Below are 18072 nucleotides of genomic sequence, written 5' to 3'. Positions count from 1 at the left end.
ATTACTGCTTTAGTCCAGTCTGATGGAGCCTGTCCCGACTCCCACGCCATTTCAATTATCCTGTGTAGCCATTTAAGACCTGACATTCCACTATATTTGATGAGTTCCGGCTTAATTTCATCCACCCCAGCTGCTTTATTGCACTGCAATCTATTGACCATTTTCTCCACTTCCTAAAATGTGATCCTATTTCCATCATCATTCCTATCCCATTCTACCTCGAAATCTGAAACATTATTGATCGTATTTTCACCTACATTGAGCATCTCTTCACAATATTCCCTCCATCTGTCAAAGGCATCCACAGGATGTCCAAAATACTTGTCATTTCCTTCTTACTTCCCTTTCGAAGACTGCTAATTACACTCCACAATGGTTTTCCAGCAGCTTGACCCATAGTCTCCAACCTGTTTCCAAAGTCTTCCCAAGATTTCTTCTTGGATGCTGTAATTATCTGTTTGGCTTTGTTTCTTTCTTCAACATAACTTTCTCTGTCTACCTGAGGTCTAGTATGTAGCCGTTTTTGATACGCCTTCTTTTTCCTTTTACAGGCTGCCTTGACTGTGTCATTCCACCAAGCTGTTTGCTTCATCCTACTTTTACACACTACTGTTCCAAGACATTCTTTAGCCACTTCTAGTACTGTGTCCCTGTACCTAGTCCATTCCTTTTCCAATGACTGTAATTGACTACATTCAACTAACTGGTACCTTTCTGAGATCGCTGTTATGTACTTGTGCCTGATTTCCTTATCCTGAAGTTTCTCCACTCTTATCCTCCTACATATGGACCTGACCTCCTGCACCTTCGGCCTCACAATCCCAATTTCACTGCAGATTAAATAATGATCAGTGTCATCAAAGAATCCCCTGAATACACGTGTGTCCCTCACAGCCTTCCTGAATTCCTGATCTGTTATTATATAGTCAATGACAGATCTGGTTCCCCTGCCTTCCCAAGTATACCGGTGAATGTTCTTATGTTTAAAAAAGGAGTTTGTGATTACTAAGCCCATACTGGCACGGAAATCCAAGAGTTGTTTCCCGTTCCTGTTGGCCTCCATATCCTCTCCAAATTTACCCATAACCTTTTCATACCCTTCTGTTCGATTTCCAATCCTGGCATTAAAATCACCCATGAGCAGAACACTGTCCTTGTCCTTTACACTAACAACTACATCACTGAGTGCCTCAAAAAAACTATCCATCTTATCTTGATCTGTCCCTTCACAATGTGAATATAATGACAATCCTAATTTTCCTGCTAGACACTGTCAAATCTATCCACATCAGTCATTCGTTTACATACCTTATTGCAACTGCACTGGGTTCCATTTCTTTCCTGATGTAAAGCCCTACACCCCATTGTGCTATTCCTGCTTTGACTCCTGACAGGTAGACCTTGTATTCTCCCACTTCCTCTTCTTTCTCACCCCTTACCCGAATGTCACTAACAGCTGAAACGTCCAACCCCATCTTACTTGCAGCCTCTGCCAGCTCTACCTTCTTCCCAGAGTAGCCCCCATTGATATTAATAGCTCCCCATCTCATTACCATTTGTTTGCCAAGTCGTATCTTAGGAGTCCCTGGTTTGTCAGTTAGAGGTGGGACTCCGTCACCTCCAAAGGTCCGAGGCATTTTGCTCTGATTGTTGCCAGCATCATATTTAAAGTACCAGGGAAGCAGGTTGCTAGCCTTACTTGCCCCGAGTCCCATTGGGTTTTACCCCTAACGGTTGAGGGACTAACTGGTGGATTTGGTAGTCTTTGCTGTATGAGCACAAAGGTGAACACGCCTCAGAATATGTCCGAGATGCCCAGCCTTATTCCAAAGTAACTGGTATCCCGACTGTCGGGACCACTTACTTGGCCACTCATACGTTGCCCATGGTTCATGAACTAGGACATGACTACAGGAACCCACACCATGAAGAATGCAAAAAGATGATAAAAATCTAGTTGATTTTGTCATTAGTACAGTAATACAAATTGAAAATGCATGATACCTATAATGAGGGGAAGTCATGATTCTGATAGCTGGCTACCCTCTTGTTACAACCACTAAATATTCTGATTTCCAGTTGCCTTTTGTTTTGGAGGGAAAATAACATTCCATTGAAAACATTACTACCATAAAACAGTCATTCAAAGCAAGCACTACTGGATTACCATGAAAACCATTTTAAATGCACTATGACCACAACAGCCACAAAAAGTATGTGTTTATTTCAATTACAAGGAGCGTATTTCATCTGTAATGACGAAATTTTGTAAAAGTTGGATTATGTTGATACCAAATATGTGTGTATAATATTATGTTGAAATTGTAATGCACTTACCTGAATTTTAATGTGATGGGTATGATGCTAACCAGTGAAGGGTGTGACAATTGTTAAAAGTAACATATTAAGATTTTATTGTTATGTCCTGTTACAATGACTGACTAAAATAAATACTTTTTTAAGGATGTCTCATAAAATTATGATATTCACCTGCAAAATTTTACCTTTTAAATGCTTATGGTAAAAAAATATTTATAGGCACTGTTACATTAATTCTCTGTTTACTTCACAAGATGGCTAAATCACAGCAAAGAGGATGAGACTGTCCCATGAAAAGCTTAAGAAAGATGAAAGGAAGTGGAAAGAAAAACTACAGCGAGAATGTTGACGAGATAAAATAAGATGTGAAAATAATAAGAAAGAACTGTGCAGAAATAAACTTAAGTTGAAAAGGCCAAACGACAGAGAAAGGCAGATGTGATGTCATTTAAAGAAACATTTATTAGTAACTGAAACTACTAAACAACTGTCAACTACATTTTCTCCAACAGGATCTACAAGTGAGCACAATCACTTAGGAAAGTTATGTCTTGATTTTAAAAAAAACCATGTCCTATGAGTAAAAAAAAACTGCCACTTAAAAAGAAACATATGTGTATGACTATTAGTGAAGTATATGACCCATTTAAAAAGGAAAATAATAAAACTATGAATTCAAACAAATCAAAATTCTATGATCTTAGCCCTCAATTCGTTATACCGATCAAGGAAACTCCTAACAATGTTTGAATTTTCAAGTATCATGTTTATTTTGATTTCCTGATAAAATCTGTGAGATCCTTAGATCCTTAGTGTTCAGGAAATCCTAAGAATGTTTCAAGTATGTTATGTTGCAGTACTGAAGATGAACAATGTATAACTGATTTTTGGCTTGAATGTAAGACTTCTGTTCAGAATTTATTACATGATGGAGTGGATTTTGACAGCCCTTTGACATTGAAACAATGAGATAAAGTGGAATGATTTGCTAGGCTTGTAGAGATTGATGGCTCATTATTAGATGCCATAAATGAAATTGACAGTAAACTTGCATACATGAAAATCCACTACTATGTTAAAACTGCCCAGTCTGAATATTTTGAGAGCAAAAAATGTGTCATAGAGACAAGTTGACTATGCCGAGAATTACATGGCTCTTTTATCAGGATGAGATATCTAAGCACACTGGAGTCATTTACAATTAACAGTGCTCACCGGCTGTGCTTGGCTTAAAAGTACAAAGAGGCCAATTGTAATTATAAGAGATGAACTTTCTCATGATATGGTGGCTGTCTGGGTTTTTCTAAAATCTATACTCACTAGGCTGAAAACAGAGTTTCAACAAGGAAAAAGTATTTGTGATTTCTGATGGATGTTCTTTGCAGTTCAAAAACAGATATACGCTACTGATCTGTGTTTCACAATTGAAGATTTCCATGTGACAGGAAAGTGGAATTTTTTTGCCACATTTCTCGGCAAAGGGACAGTGGCACTGTAAAGCATAAAGCATTCATCCATGCCAAGACAAGGAAAACTATTGTCAGTTCTGCACTTGACTTCTACAATAGCGTTTCACAACATGTGTCAGAGATTCAAGAACTGTATGCCCCAACAGAGAAAGTAGCTATACACAGATCAGTGTTCAAAAGAGATGTGGAAGAAATCTAAGCAACACTTTGAAGTAAAGGATGGGAAATGTCTTTTAGTGGGAAGAATGGTCAAGTCTGCACTGGACTCTATCAGCGTGTTTGATAAATCTGAACTTGGACCTCTAGATTTGTTATTAGCATATCTTGAGCAAATTATCTCCACCCAGGACATTTCACTGCATAATTTCGTAAAGTCGCTCTAGAAACGGAAACTCCAAAATGCAGCAAAGTTCAAATGAATAGGAAAATTCTCTATTATGCCGAGGTAACTGGTATTAATGCAGAAAGATGTGACATACAAATGAATTACATACATCGCAGTGATAGTTTCTGGATTTGGCCAGAGAGAGAAAAAAATTTCAACAGAAAATATCTCTGTGACTAAAAGTGTCTGTTCCAGTTCCAGTGAATAACACGGGCCAGTTTCCATTCAAAAAGCTGTCTGCTGGAGTGTGCAGGGACTAGACTGCCAACCGGTGCAGTGTCAGGAGGTTTTGGGGCAGAGAGGTGGGAGGAAAAGGAGCAAAAATGGAGAGGAGCAGGGAAAGATGGGTGAATGTGTTGGCAGAAAGCTACAAATAAACAGGGTGGGAGATGAGAACGGGGAGCGGATAATAGGACACACGGGGTGAAACTATTGGGTGGAGGGTGTGGGGACAGTATGTTACTGTAGGTTGAGGCTAGGATAATCACAGGAGCGGAGAATATGTTGTAAGGATAACACCCATCTGCGCACTTCAGAAAAGCTGGTGGTGGAGGGGAGGATCTGGCTGGCTGCAGTTTGATTAATATTTCCCCCAATCCTCCTACCACGTCCAAGAACCAGTCACAAAGGAGCATCCCCTTCATTACCCAGTACCATCCCAGACTGGAACAATTGAACAACATCCTTCCCAGGGCTTTGATTACCTATCATCATGCTTTGAAATGAGGGACATTCTAACCAAGAAGTTTTTCACCCCTCCTAAAGTGGTGTTCCGTTACCCACCCACTCTCCACAACACCCTAGTCATCCCTATGCTACTCCAAATCCCAACACCTTGCTACAAGGATCATAATCCTTTGGCAGACTCAGGTGCAAAACCAACCCAATCCACCCACCCAGCGCTTCCTATTCCAGTCCTGTCAGGGGGTTATCCTAACCCATCAGCGGCCGAGCCACCTGTGAAAGCAGCCATGTCATTTACCAGCTCTGCTGCAATCACTCCACAGCTTTTTATAAGTCCACCAGGCTGAATGGCCACCCCCAAACTGTGGCGAGGGCCAAAGGAGACTATCCTGTGGCACAACATGCAGCTGAACATAAAATACTTGGTTTCACCACCCCCAAGCCACTGCTTCACTATCCAAGCCATGGGTCCTTCCCTCCATCACCAGCTTTTCTGAACTGCGCACCTGGGAGTTATCCTTACAAGAAATTCTCCACTCCCGCAACTATCCCGGCATCAACTTACGGTAACATACTGTCCTCACATCCTCCACACAACAGTTTCCAACCCCTCTGTCCCATCATCTCCTCCCCATTCTCATCTCCCACCCTGTTTATTTGCAGCTTTCTGCCAATGCATCCACGTCTTTCCCTGTTGTTCTCCTTTTTTGTTCCTTTTTTCCCCACCTACCTGCTCCACAAACTTCTGACGCTGCACCTGTTGGCAGTCTAGTCCCTGCACACTTCACCAGAGAGCATTCATCACTCTCCCCACGCGTACACTACTATCCCTTCCTGTTCCCCTTCCCCACCCTTCCAAACTGCTGCTTGTATCCCATGTGATGTGGCATTCCGGCCCGAGATGCTGGAGTTGGCAGTAGTGTGTGTGTGTGTGTGTGTGTGTGTGTGTGTGTGTGTGTGTGTGTGTGTGTGTGTGTGTGTGTGTGTGTTTTTAGTGTCTTAATTGTGCCTGTCTGCAACTTGATGTGTCTTCTTCATGGTAAGTAGCAATCTGTCATTTCCTACATTGTTGATATTCCCCCCATTACTATGGAATGGATGTTAAGCAGCCTTACATTCTCCTTGTATGTGTAAACAGAATTCTCAATATCAATATCCTCTAGAAATCCTGACTGTGACTTGGCAATATAATCTGATGATTAACCCTCAAGTGAGCACGCTTGTATATAAAATGTGCCAACCACAAATAATACTGTCTTTTACCATTCCACTGCTATTTTAAATTGCAAGCTCATGCCTGTTCCTTTATCATTGCTTCATCTAACACAATGATAAATTGTGTTGTCATGTGTCAAATGAGCAGCAGAAATATAAAATAAACAATGAGCTAAGTGAGCAAAAGTTTACGATCTGTGTAACAAAATGGTCCAGTTTATGGGATAGCAGCACAATCCCACAATGAGGCAGTTGTCTATGAGCTAATTAGTAATCATAAAAGTGGCTGGTTGGAATCTGATGCAACTATACTGTTTAATGCTTGAGTGAGTCATTACTGTCTGCAGCAATAGAGCAATATAATTAACATTCATTTTATTATTATTTAATTAAACAGTGCTTTAGCTCATATTATGGCAGTTCATACGATTGTTGTTTAATTAAACTAAGATTAAACTGTGATTCTGCTTATACAAGTTTACCTACGTAACATAAAGACAGCTATTATTTACATGTGTACAAAGTACACTGGGCACCCATCATGTTACAAAAAGTGGTGCACCTTCTCAAGCATTAACAAGCTGATTGCATATTACCTAGTGCAAAATTTTCAAATTTAGTTGCAAAGTGTCCTCTAATGGGACAAGAATTTATGACTGCAAACATTTTATTGTAAAGTACTCTACAGAATCTTTAACTATTTCTTTTAAAAGCGAAACAACATGAAAGGTATACTGAGAAGTTAGACTGGTGGATAAAGACAGTAGGGCACTCATTGATAAGGTTTTCTTTGGTGAAGCTTAAGGTTTTCTTTGGTGAAGCTCAAAGCAAGAAAATAATCCAGTAACAAAAACTCTCTCTGATCATGACACACAGTGACTTAGGATAAATAAGATAGTTCTTCACAGTACTGATACTCCTCAGTGGAAATTCTTTGGCATAATTAATGACTCAAATACAAATGTTTTTAGGGATAGTTTACTAGAGATGACCTGAGATGAAATTGACAATTAACCACATGTTGACATCAAATTTAATCTATTCCATGATAAACTCATATCATTATATTAAAACAACTTTCCCCATAAGCTAGTCAGAAAGGACATTGAGCAGCTATATAAAATACCGTGTATCACTAGTGGCATTAAAGTACCTTTTGAGAGAAAAAAGGGAACTGTAACTGTTGGTAAGAACAAGTAGAGTTCCTGCAGTAGTTCCACGCTACAAAAAAACTCAAATTACTATGCAAAATTATTAAAAAATCAAGGAACTTGCACTGAATGTCAGAAATCAGTAATTCTGACAACAGACTTACAGCTGTATGGAGTGTAGTAAAACAAGAGACAGGACATCCAACCACAGAAGAAGCTAGCATCTCAATTGAACTGAATCAAAGGGCTATAAATGATGATCACACATAGCATGCATATTAAATAATCATTTCTTAAATATAGTAGAAAGTACAGGGACAAACAGGCCAAGAGGAGAACAGCAGTACGTTGAAAAATCATCTCACATAAAACTCAATCATGTGAATCCTCCTGTAATTAAAAAAAAATTATATTTATTCTCTCAAAAATAAAAGATCATCAGGATTTGATGGTGTTTCAAATGGAGTACTAAAGATTTGTTTCCATACGATAATCCCTGTCTTATCTGAAATATTTAAAGTATCACTAACTCAAGTCACTTTTCCATAGAGACAAATATGCCATCATTAAACTATTTTTAAGAAAGCTGATAGGAAAGAAGTCAACAACTGCCAACCTGTTTCACTAGTGACATCATTTTCCAAAATTTTTGCGATGGTGATGTATTCTAGAGTGGTATCTCATCTGAGTAGCTATAATATCCTCAATAAATCAGAGTTTGTATTTCAAAAGAGTTGTCCTAATGAGTTTGCCATTTACATTTCACTCACCAAATTTTACAAGCATTAAATAACAAAATGGCTCTGGCTGATGTGTTAGGTAATCTATCTAAGGCATATGACAGTTGAATCACAATATTCTCCTAAATACATTGAGGTTTTATGGGATTGATAGTACAGCTAACCATTGAATAATGTCATATCTAACCAAAAAAATCCAGAAAGTTGTACTTCGTAATTCAACCAATGTAGTTCAGAGACATTATTCTGACTGGGGGGAAATCATGTACGGGGTTCTCCAAGACTCTATCTTATGTCCACTAATGTTCCTCATATATGTAAATGATCTCCCATCTAATATACAACAAGCAGACTTAGCTCTTTCCGTGGACAACACTAGTATTTTAATCGACACAAGCATACATAAGAAGAAGAAATGGTAAACAATGTTCTTTAAACTATCACTGGCTGGTTTTCTACAAATGGCCTTACCATCAACTTTAAAAATACTCAATATGTTCAGTTCTGCACATATAGGGGTACTGATGTTAGTTGTGGTCTTCAGTCCAAAGACTGACCTGATGCAGCTCTCTATGCTACTCTATCCTGAGCAACCCTCTTCACTACTGCAACCTACATCTCTCTGAATCTGCTTACTGTATGCACCTCTTGGTCTCCCTCTATGAATTTACCTATCACACTTCCCTCCAGTGCCAAACTGGTGATTCCTTGATGTCTCAGAATGTGTCATATCAACCAATTCAAGCCAAGTTTTCTACAAATTTCTTTTCTCCCCAGTTCTACTCAGTACCTCCTCAATAGTCACATGATCTATCTATCCAATCTACAGCATTCTTCTGTAGCACTACATTTTAAAAGCTTCTTTACTCTTCTTGTCCAAACTGTTTATCGTCAATGTTTTGATTCCATGCTGTAATAAAACTGCCACTTGGGCATCCTTTGCCACCCCGAGTAAACCACAATTATTTTATGCTTAATTAATTGTTTAATGTACAATGCTACAATGCACCTATACCAGTAATTAGTCTGAGGCAACTCATGTAAAATCTGAGTTTGCTATTGTATTCTGCAGTCAATAAAAAGTTTGTGAACATGCTAGGAATATTTTGTTTCCAATAATTACTAAGTAATTGATCTAAACTTGCTACACTGATAAGTCTGTTAATTAACATTTAACATAAACCATAATGACCCGCATAAACAAAGAGCATTTTGCAGCTTAGGAATTTATTTTCAGCAAATTGGTTAACTATTTTTGATAAATGAATTATTTGGAATTTATACACATGCAGGAACACTTTTCGTTCTTTCTTTTGACTGTAATGAACTAAAGTGTAATGTGTATTTTTATTTTCTGGAAGCTTGTAAATTATTTCAACAAAATTATGTCCATGTCCACACAAAATTGTAAAGCATTATTTTCATTATTTTTCTGTGCACGTGAATTAATTTTATTACACACTTTTATTTATCACTTCTTAACATTTGTAACTTCTGATTGTCAATGACTGTTATAAATTATATAAATACCAGTGACTGCATACAGCAGGGAGGCAGTTTGTAGCAAACATCAACAGCAATATTTTTCGCCGCCTAACATCTTGCATACAGATAAGGCAGTTTTGTCAAAAATCTGTACCTGGAATTTATTTCGTACATTACGTGATTAGTTTTGCATGTACAGCAGCATAGCAGAAGAGCTCAGGAGTACTTACAGCAAAGATACACCTCAAGAATGTAGATCTACAACTGACGTAAATTTCATGAACATTTTTGGTAACAACATTTCATTTTAAATTAATGAACAGTTCTGTATTTTTTTTTAATTCAATCAATTTGTTGAGACAGTTGTATCTTCTCAGCTGGATGAGGCCCATTTTTTATGTTCTTGCAGTTCACATTGTTATTGTGGCCACAAAACTCGGTATAACTTTTGGCATAAACTTTTAACTTTTTTTTTTTTAATTATGAATTTGGCCAGCTATGGACCGCATACAACTTAAGACTTATGGTGTTTCTTTTTCTTCCGTTCTTCCCAGTACTTCTTCATTTTCTCGCCAACTGCTCGTCTCTGCTCATCTGTCCACACTCTCTTGGGTCGAGGTATTGGCGCATCTTCTTCATAGTTTGCGTTTTCTATAAGTAGCCTAAAGTTATTCCTGTCACGTATTATTTCTTCTGTAGCACGTATTTTGTTGGCGTCTTTCTTTACTGCTTCTATCCATCCTACGGTGTTTTTCAGCTTACTAACGTAATTAAAAATTTTCTTTGTAATTCGTGTTTCTTCCATTCTTTTTAAATGTCCATAAAATTTTAGCCGTCTCTTCCTCATTGTATCTGTGATCTTTTCTGTATTTTTGTATAGGTCTTCATTTCTCCTTTTAATCCACCTGTTTTCCTTGTTCTTCTCAGGACCTAGAATTTTTCTTAATATTTTTCTCTCTTTTTTCTAGTTCTCTTAATTCGCCTTTCTTATTCAATGTTAGGCACTCTGATCCATATGTTGCTTGTGTCCTAATAACTGAATTATAATGTTTAATCTTTGCTTGTATGGATATTGATTTCTTATTGTAGTAGTTTTGTGTTAATTTATATGCAAATTCCAACTTTTTTTATTCTTTCTTTATTTGTTGTGTTATCCAGTCCATTGGCTTGGATCCACTCCCCCAGGTATTTGAATCTATCAACTCTTTTAATTTTTCCATACTTTGTTTTCATAAACTTTTCTGTATTATGTTTGTGTTCTATATACTCGGTTTTTTCATAGGATATTTTTAGCCCAGTCTTTTCAGCAATCTCGTGTAACATATCAAGCATAACTGTTGCGTCTGTTCGGTTTTCAGTTATCAATGCCATATCATCCGCAAAGGCTAAACATTTTACTTCAAATTTGTTCTTTCCTTGGCCCATGCTTATACCCTTTGTGCCTCTGTTTTTTAATGTGTTTTCCCATGTTTTTACTACTTTATCTAAAACCAAGTTAAAGAGAATTGGGGACAGTCCGTCACCTTGTCGAACTCCTGTTTTGATTTTGAATGGTTCAGAAATTTCGCCTTGAAACTTAATTCTTGATGTTGTATCTGTGAGCGTTTGTTCAACAAGTCTTCTGGTGTTTTCATCTATCCCTGATTCATAAAGTATCTGGAATAGTGTTTGTCTGTCAACTGAGTCGTAGGCCTTCTTGAAGTCTACGAAAGTAACTACTGTATTTTTATTTTGTATAGCTCTCACTCTCAAAATTGTTTTTAAATTAAGAATCTGTTCTGCACATGATCTACCTTTTCTAAATCCTGCTTGATAATCTCCTATATTAGGTCCTGCTTGTTCCTCTATTCTATTTAAAAGTGCTTTAGAAAGTATTTTGTATGTCACTGGTAACAAGGATATGCCCCTGTAGTTGTTGGTGTCAGTTTTATCTCCTTTTTTATGGAGAGGGCGGATCAATGCTTGTTTCTAGTCACTGGGTATGATTCCTTTTGTCCAAATGTCTTTAATTACTTTGTGACTTTTCTGACATGCGGATAAGCCCCCTAGTTTCCACATTTCTGCCACTATCCCATCCTCACCTGGTGCTTTGTTATTCTTCAATGCTTTGATAATCTTTTCTATTTCTTCTACTGTACATGGTTCCGACGGTGGATTTTCATGTTGTGGTTTTTGAAATTGTAACCTGTCATTAGGCTCCTCACAATTTAATAGATTTTCAAAGTATTCAGCTAAGATTTGGCAGTTCTCTTTATTGCTTAAAACCATTTTTCCATTTTTATCTTTAAAATGTAAACTTGGTGACTGGAATCCTGTTAAAACTTCTCTGAAAGTCTTATAGAAGTCTCTAGTGTTGTTCCTTTTGAAATCAGAATCCATTTCTTCTAATCTGTCTTTGTCATATTTTCTTTTCACTGATCTGATGATTTTTGCTGTCTTTTTCCTTTCTTCCTTAAACTCTTCCCAGTATTCGTGTTAACTTTTATATGTTTGCAAATATTTTATTTATCAGCAATCCATATCACACACATCCGACACAATGCTGACTTCTTCACTAGCCAGCAGTTCCATTTTAATACACATTTATATTCCAAACAAATATCTTCCTGGCACTTAGATCTATACTGGACGTTAACAAATTTCCCTTCTTCAGAAATACTTTTCTTGCTATTGCCAGACTACATCCTACACCATCTCTGCTTTGGACACAATCTCTTATTTTCCTGACCAAATAGCAAAACTTATCTACTATTGTAAGTGTCTAGTCTCCTAATCTAATTCCCTCGGCATCACCAGATTTAATTTGACTACATTCCATTATCCTTGTTTTACTTTTGTTGGTGTTCATCTTACATCCTCCTCTCAAGACACTGTCCACATCATTCAACTGCTCTTTCAAGCCCTTCGCTGTCTCTGACAACATTAATATGTCAGCAGCAGATGTCCAGGTTTTTATTTCTTCTACAGAGACTAATTCCTACTCCAAATTTTCCTTTGGTTTCCTTTACTGCTTGTTCACTGTACAGATTCAGTAATGCCAGGGATAGGCTACAGCCCTGCCTCACTCCCTTCTCAACCTCTGCATCCATTTCACGGTTTCTCTACAAGTTGCAGACAGCCTTTTGCTCCCTGTATTTTACCCCTGCTGCCTTCATAATTTCAAAGAGAGTAGACCAGTCAACATTCTCAAGAGCTTACTGTAAGTCTACAAATGCTATAAACTTAGAGTTGCCTTTCCTTAACTCATCTTCTAAGAAAGTAATAGGGTAGTATTGCCTTGTGTGTTCCAACATTTCTTCTGAATCCAAACGGATCTTCCCCGAGGTTGGCTTCAGTCAGTTTTCCCATTCTTCTGTAAAGGATTCATGCTAGTACTTTGCTACCATGACTTATTTAAACTGATAGTTTGGTAATATTCACACCTGTCTGCTACTGCTTTCCTGAAATTTGAATTATTGTATTTTCTTGAACTCTGACCGTATTTCGCCTATCTCTTATGTCTTTCACACCAGATGGAAGAATTTTGTCATGGCTGGCTCTCCCAATGCTACCAGCAGTTCTGACAGAATGTTGCCTACTCCCAGTGCCTTGTTTCGACTTAGGTCGTGCAGCGCTTTGACACATTATTCTCGCTTCAACATATCTCCACCTCCTCTTCATCTACAACCTCTTCCATTTCTATATCAACTGCCCTCAAATATATTTCCTTCTATAGACACACTATATACTTCTTCCACCTTTCAGCTATCCCTTCTTTGCTTACGACTGGTTCACCATTGAGCTCTTGATATTCATACAGCTGGTTCTCTCTTCTCCATGGACCTCTTTAATCCTCCAGTAGGTGGTATCTATATTTTCCCTAGTGATATATGCTTGTAAAACCTTACATTTGTCCTCTAGCCATTCCTGCTTAACCACTTTGCACTTCCCATCAATCTCATTTTTTAGACACCTGTATCCCCTTCCACCCACTTCACTTACTGCATTTTTATATTTTCTTCTTTCATCAGTTAAATTCGTCTCCTGTGCTATCCATGGATTTCTACTTGGCCTTGTATTTTTAACTATTTGATCCTCGGCTGCCTTAACTATTTCACCTCTCAAAGCTACCCTTTTGTCTTCTACTGTATTCCTTCCACTGTTCCAATACAATGTTGCCTTACACTCTCTCGGACACTCTCAACAACCTCTGGTTCTTACAAATTCTCCAGGTCCCACCTCCTTAATTTGCTATCTTTTTGCAATTTCTTCGATTTCAATCTACAGTTCATAGCCAATAAACTGTGGTCAGTTCTCCCCCTCCAATGTCTTACAGTTTAAAATCTGCTTCCGAAATTTCTGTCTTACCATGAGATAATCAATCTGAAACCTTACAGTGTCTCCACGTCTCTTCCATGTGTACAACCTTATTTCATGATTCTTACACCAACTGTTAGCAATGATTAAACTATCCTCTGTGCAAAATTCTACTGGGCAACTTCCTCTTTCAGTCCATTTCCCCTGTCTATACTCACCAACTATTTTTCCTACTCTTCCTTTTCCTTCTATTGAATTCTGGTCCTCCATCACAATTAAATTTTCCTCATCTCTTTATCATCTGCGGAGCTCTTGTTTATAATATGTAGTATTGCACACAAACCTCTCTCATGAATCAGTCTACTGGTGAAAACCATACAAAGATCCCTATAATGGTTCCTGAAATTAGCCTTCATATAAAGAAAGAAAACTGTGGTGTGGGACTACTTATGTACAGTCTGGTCAAGCTGCGCAGCTCTATGGAGTACCAATAACTATTTAATTTATTACTTTTTCTAACAGATACTGCTTCCTCTCTGATGACCAGCTCATAGCTCCCACCACTGAGGTTACTGGAAACACGCAATTCCACCCACCTGCTTTGATCCGTGACATAATGGCATTCTGGTGTGTGACATCAGAGCGGCACGGCGTTTTTGAATTAGTTCAAATTTGTAGATGTGTTGTTGTATCTGGTGACATGCTATGGTGGTGGATTGACATGTGAAGTTGTTTGTGTAACATGGATATTGAGGTCATTTCAGTCTTTGTCATCAGTGTGGTTACATGGGTTTGTTTGAGTCTGGGTACTCAGTGCTGTAACGTGGATTTGGAAGTGTGTGTTCTGTTTCCAGTGAGTTGTTACGATTTTTTTGGTTTCTGTGGTTTATGCGCTTTGTGTTTTTGTTAGGTTTGATTAATCTGGTGTTCATCATACAGAATGAAATTTAATATTTTTTTCATGTTTGTCAGGGATCAATATGACTCATAAGTTTACCAGCTTTTTGTTACATGCTACTTCAGGCAATGATATGTTGTCATCCTAACATTTCTGCAGCTTTTTGGATTAACAGGCTTCTGGGCAGTGCATGAAGTTGATGAGAGTTCCAGTGTCTCAGACCAGGCACCAATACATGCAGAGGTGCCACCATGACAACATCCGGCTGTCAATACGACATGGAACCTGATTCAAGAAACCTAGGCTGGCCTTGTGCAAGACTGTGTTGCTTACATATTGCTTTTGTTATAAGTCATTTTTAAGTTTTGTGCATTTGAGACTGGTATGAGAGTTATAACTGTATTAGATTGGTTTTCTTCGTGTCATGAGTGTTCAGAATATGTTAAATATCGAGCAAAGTAGGTTGGGCCAGAGGATCACTGAAACTGGTGAGTCCCAGATTGGTAAGTAGTAGTTTGGGATGGGTGATTCTCGGGTTGATGTATGAGTATGGAAGTGGGGGGAGGGGGTTAGGTATGCTGATTGTGTTTTCAGGGTTTTGTACAGTCATAGCAAGAGGGAACTTAAGGGGCTTTTTGAGGAATATATTGAGGTGGTTAGTACTGTTATGGCAGATGTATTTTCACTGTGTAGGGATTTGCGGAAGAGGGGTTATGAACATTTAGTCATTAACTGTAGAATTCAGTTTAAAGATAATGACACTGGGGCTTGCACTAATACCAAAGAGGGGTTTTGAGAGGCAGTTTAATCTGTTATACGGAGGCGAAGAAGCACTCTTCCAACCTGCAATCCCATTTAGAGGAGCACTGCTGGTGGAAGAATACCCCTGAGAATGTTTTTTTTTTTTTTTTTTTTTTTTTTTGGGCTTTGGCGAGGATGTACAGGCTGAGGGTAGTGAGTTGAAGGGCTGGGTTCGGTTGGGTGGGGGAATGGGGATGAGGTTGTGGCTATTGGTTGTGGGGTTGATGGGGTAGGTTATGGGTTGGGTGTTTAAAGGGTTTGATGTGATTGATTTTGGTTTTTATTTATTCCTTTTATTTTTGTTGGTTTTGTGTTTGGGAATGGTATTGGGCAGAATAGGGTTGGTTTATGGGTGGGAGATTGTGGGGAATGGTGTGTGTGTGTGTGTGTGTGTGTGTGTGTGTGTGTGTGTGTGTCTTGGAATTTTGTACTTATGGGGGAGAGTGCTCAGATCTATAAACAACGGAGCAAAGAAGAGGAAGAGGCTTTTAAAACGACTGCCTATTTACCATATATTGGTAATATTTCAGTGCAAGTAGGCAGAATACTAAGAAAATATAAAGCGAAAGCAATCTTTCGCCCTCCTGCAAAAATTTCGAGGCTGTTGGGATCTGCCAAAGACAACCTAGAGCTGCGCAAGGCTGGTGTTTACAGGGTTCCACGTGAATGCAGCAAATCTTATATAGGGCAAACGACACGTACTGTGCAGGATCACATTGTAGAACATCAGTGGCATACTCACCTCCTTCAGCCTTTTAAGTCTGCCATCGCCCAACACTGTATTTCCACTATTCATGTCAAGAATACAATGAGACAAAAATTGTGGCCCATACGTCTTACTTTCAGAGTTCGATTATTAATGAATCCTAGGAAATATGGCTGTGTGACAGTGAGTCTGTTATTAATCATGACGGTGGTTTCAAATTGAATTCGGCATGGAATCCAATCATCAAAAAATTTGGTGTCGTCCATAGCCAGCATGGTTCTGTGATGGAACTGCGGGAGGACAATTGAATGGATATCGATGCAGAGAGTTTTCACCACAGAGGGCGTGCGGCACAGCAGAATAAAAAGCGCTGAAGTAGTGCACGCGCAATGCCAGGTGAATCTACCACACATGTGCCGGCGGGGTCTGAAATACCAGAGCTCAGAGTGTTTTCGCTAGTATCATCTGAAAATGGCCAGAAGACTCTGTGGCGAAATATTGTGGCATGAAGTTACAAACATCCGGCAGTTCTCCTGAAATTTTGTGGAACAGTATGTACGCTGGGAAAGTTTTCAAACTAACAGTTTTTGTTTTGGTTTTATTTTAGTGATTTTGATGTTTTATCTGTTTGTATTTATGGCACTCCAGTTGTATTTTATTTAACCTAGTGAATATGTTTTTTTGGGGGGGTTTTTGGGGTTTTGGTATCATTGGTTTGTTTGTGATATATTTTAAGTGTGTGAAGTTTGTGGTTCTGGCATTTTCAATTTTGGTTTGGCAATAGGTATGGAGGGCTTTGTTTGAGCTAAAAAGGTCAAGGGATTTTTTCCGTTTCCACATTTTGGAATTATATGTGTCATGTTTTTGATATCAGGGGCTTCTTTTGAGCTATATAGGTCAAGGAAATGTCCGATTCCACTTTTCAGGGTTGCATGTATTGGAATTTGGTATTGAAGGCTTCTTTTGAGCTATATAGATTGAGCGAAATATCTGAGTCTGCTTTTTAGAGTTGCATGTGTTGGTTTTTTTGTATCAACAGCTTCGTTTGAGCTATATGGGTTGAGTGAAATGAACCATTCCTATGGTTTTTGTGGTTGTGATGTTACATAATAAGTTCAGAATTGTTTTGATTTTAGGGATAATATTTGCTTTGTGATGGTGTAGTTTTTTCCCCCGTCTGTATTTAGCTTGTCTCCGCCCTAAACCCCCTACTTCCCGTGGCTGTCCCATTAGTCTTATTTTATTGTTGGGGTGATATGCCCTTGTGTTGTTTTTGTTTTTGTTAGCATTTGTTGGCGTGTGTATACAGTGCCTCCATACTGATGCCATCATGGGTCAAATCAGGCAGGTGGAATCTGATGCTTTCCCTCTTAACACCAATTAAATATGGAACAAATAACAATACACATATATATTACACACTCATCATTACTAATAACATATACCCAAACTGCCCTTGTGATTCAGCCTATCAATTAGCAAAAACTGTACACCCAATTTCTAGATTATCATCCACATGTTTACATACATAAATGATTACCCACTTGCAGTTTTCGAAGATGCAACTTTTGTACTTTTTCCAGATGATAATACAAAATAGTACTAATTTCCCTTATTAAAATATAGACACTGAAATATTTGAAAATACATAACATATTTATATATTCTGTGTCTATGTATATTCTGAGTTATTTATATTCAGCGTACTACAACGGCACACGTTATATCATTGTTGGATGATCTACAGATGAATAAATCAAATCACCTCCTCAACAGATAGTGCAAGGCAAATGGATCATCATTGAATTTTGAAAAGACGCAGTACATATAGTTCAATATTTCTCACAGAGCTCCAAAAGACAATGGAACAATAAACAAAGTGTTAAGTTTTTGGGAATAAAGACGGATCAACTTCAGTTGGAA

At 38.2% G+C, this 18072-nt stretch overlaps 1 protein-coding gene across 1 annotated transcript in view; it reads right to left on the bottom strand.

The window, feature by feature from the left end:
- Positions 1–18072, bottom strand: part of LOC124789303 (39S ribosomal protein L28, mitochondrial) — a 31692-nt gene that overhangs the window by 12423 nt on the left and 1197 nt on the right. The gene's annotated exons all lie outside the window — the stretch shown is intronic.

Source organism: Schistocerca piceifrons, chromosome 3, assembly GCF_021461385.2.
Source record: "Schistocerca piceifrons isolate TAMUIC-IGC-003096 chromosome 3, iqSchPice1.1, whole genome shotgun sequence".
Lineage (NCBI taxonomy): Eukaryota > Metazoa > Arthropoda > Insecta > Orthoptera > Acrididae > Schistocerca > Schistocerca piceifrons.
This window is presented reverse-complemented; position numbering and strand designations above follow the sequence as displayed.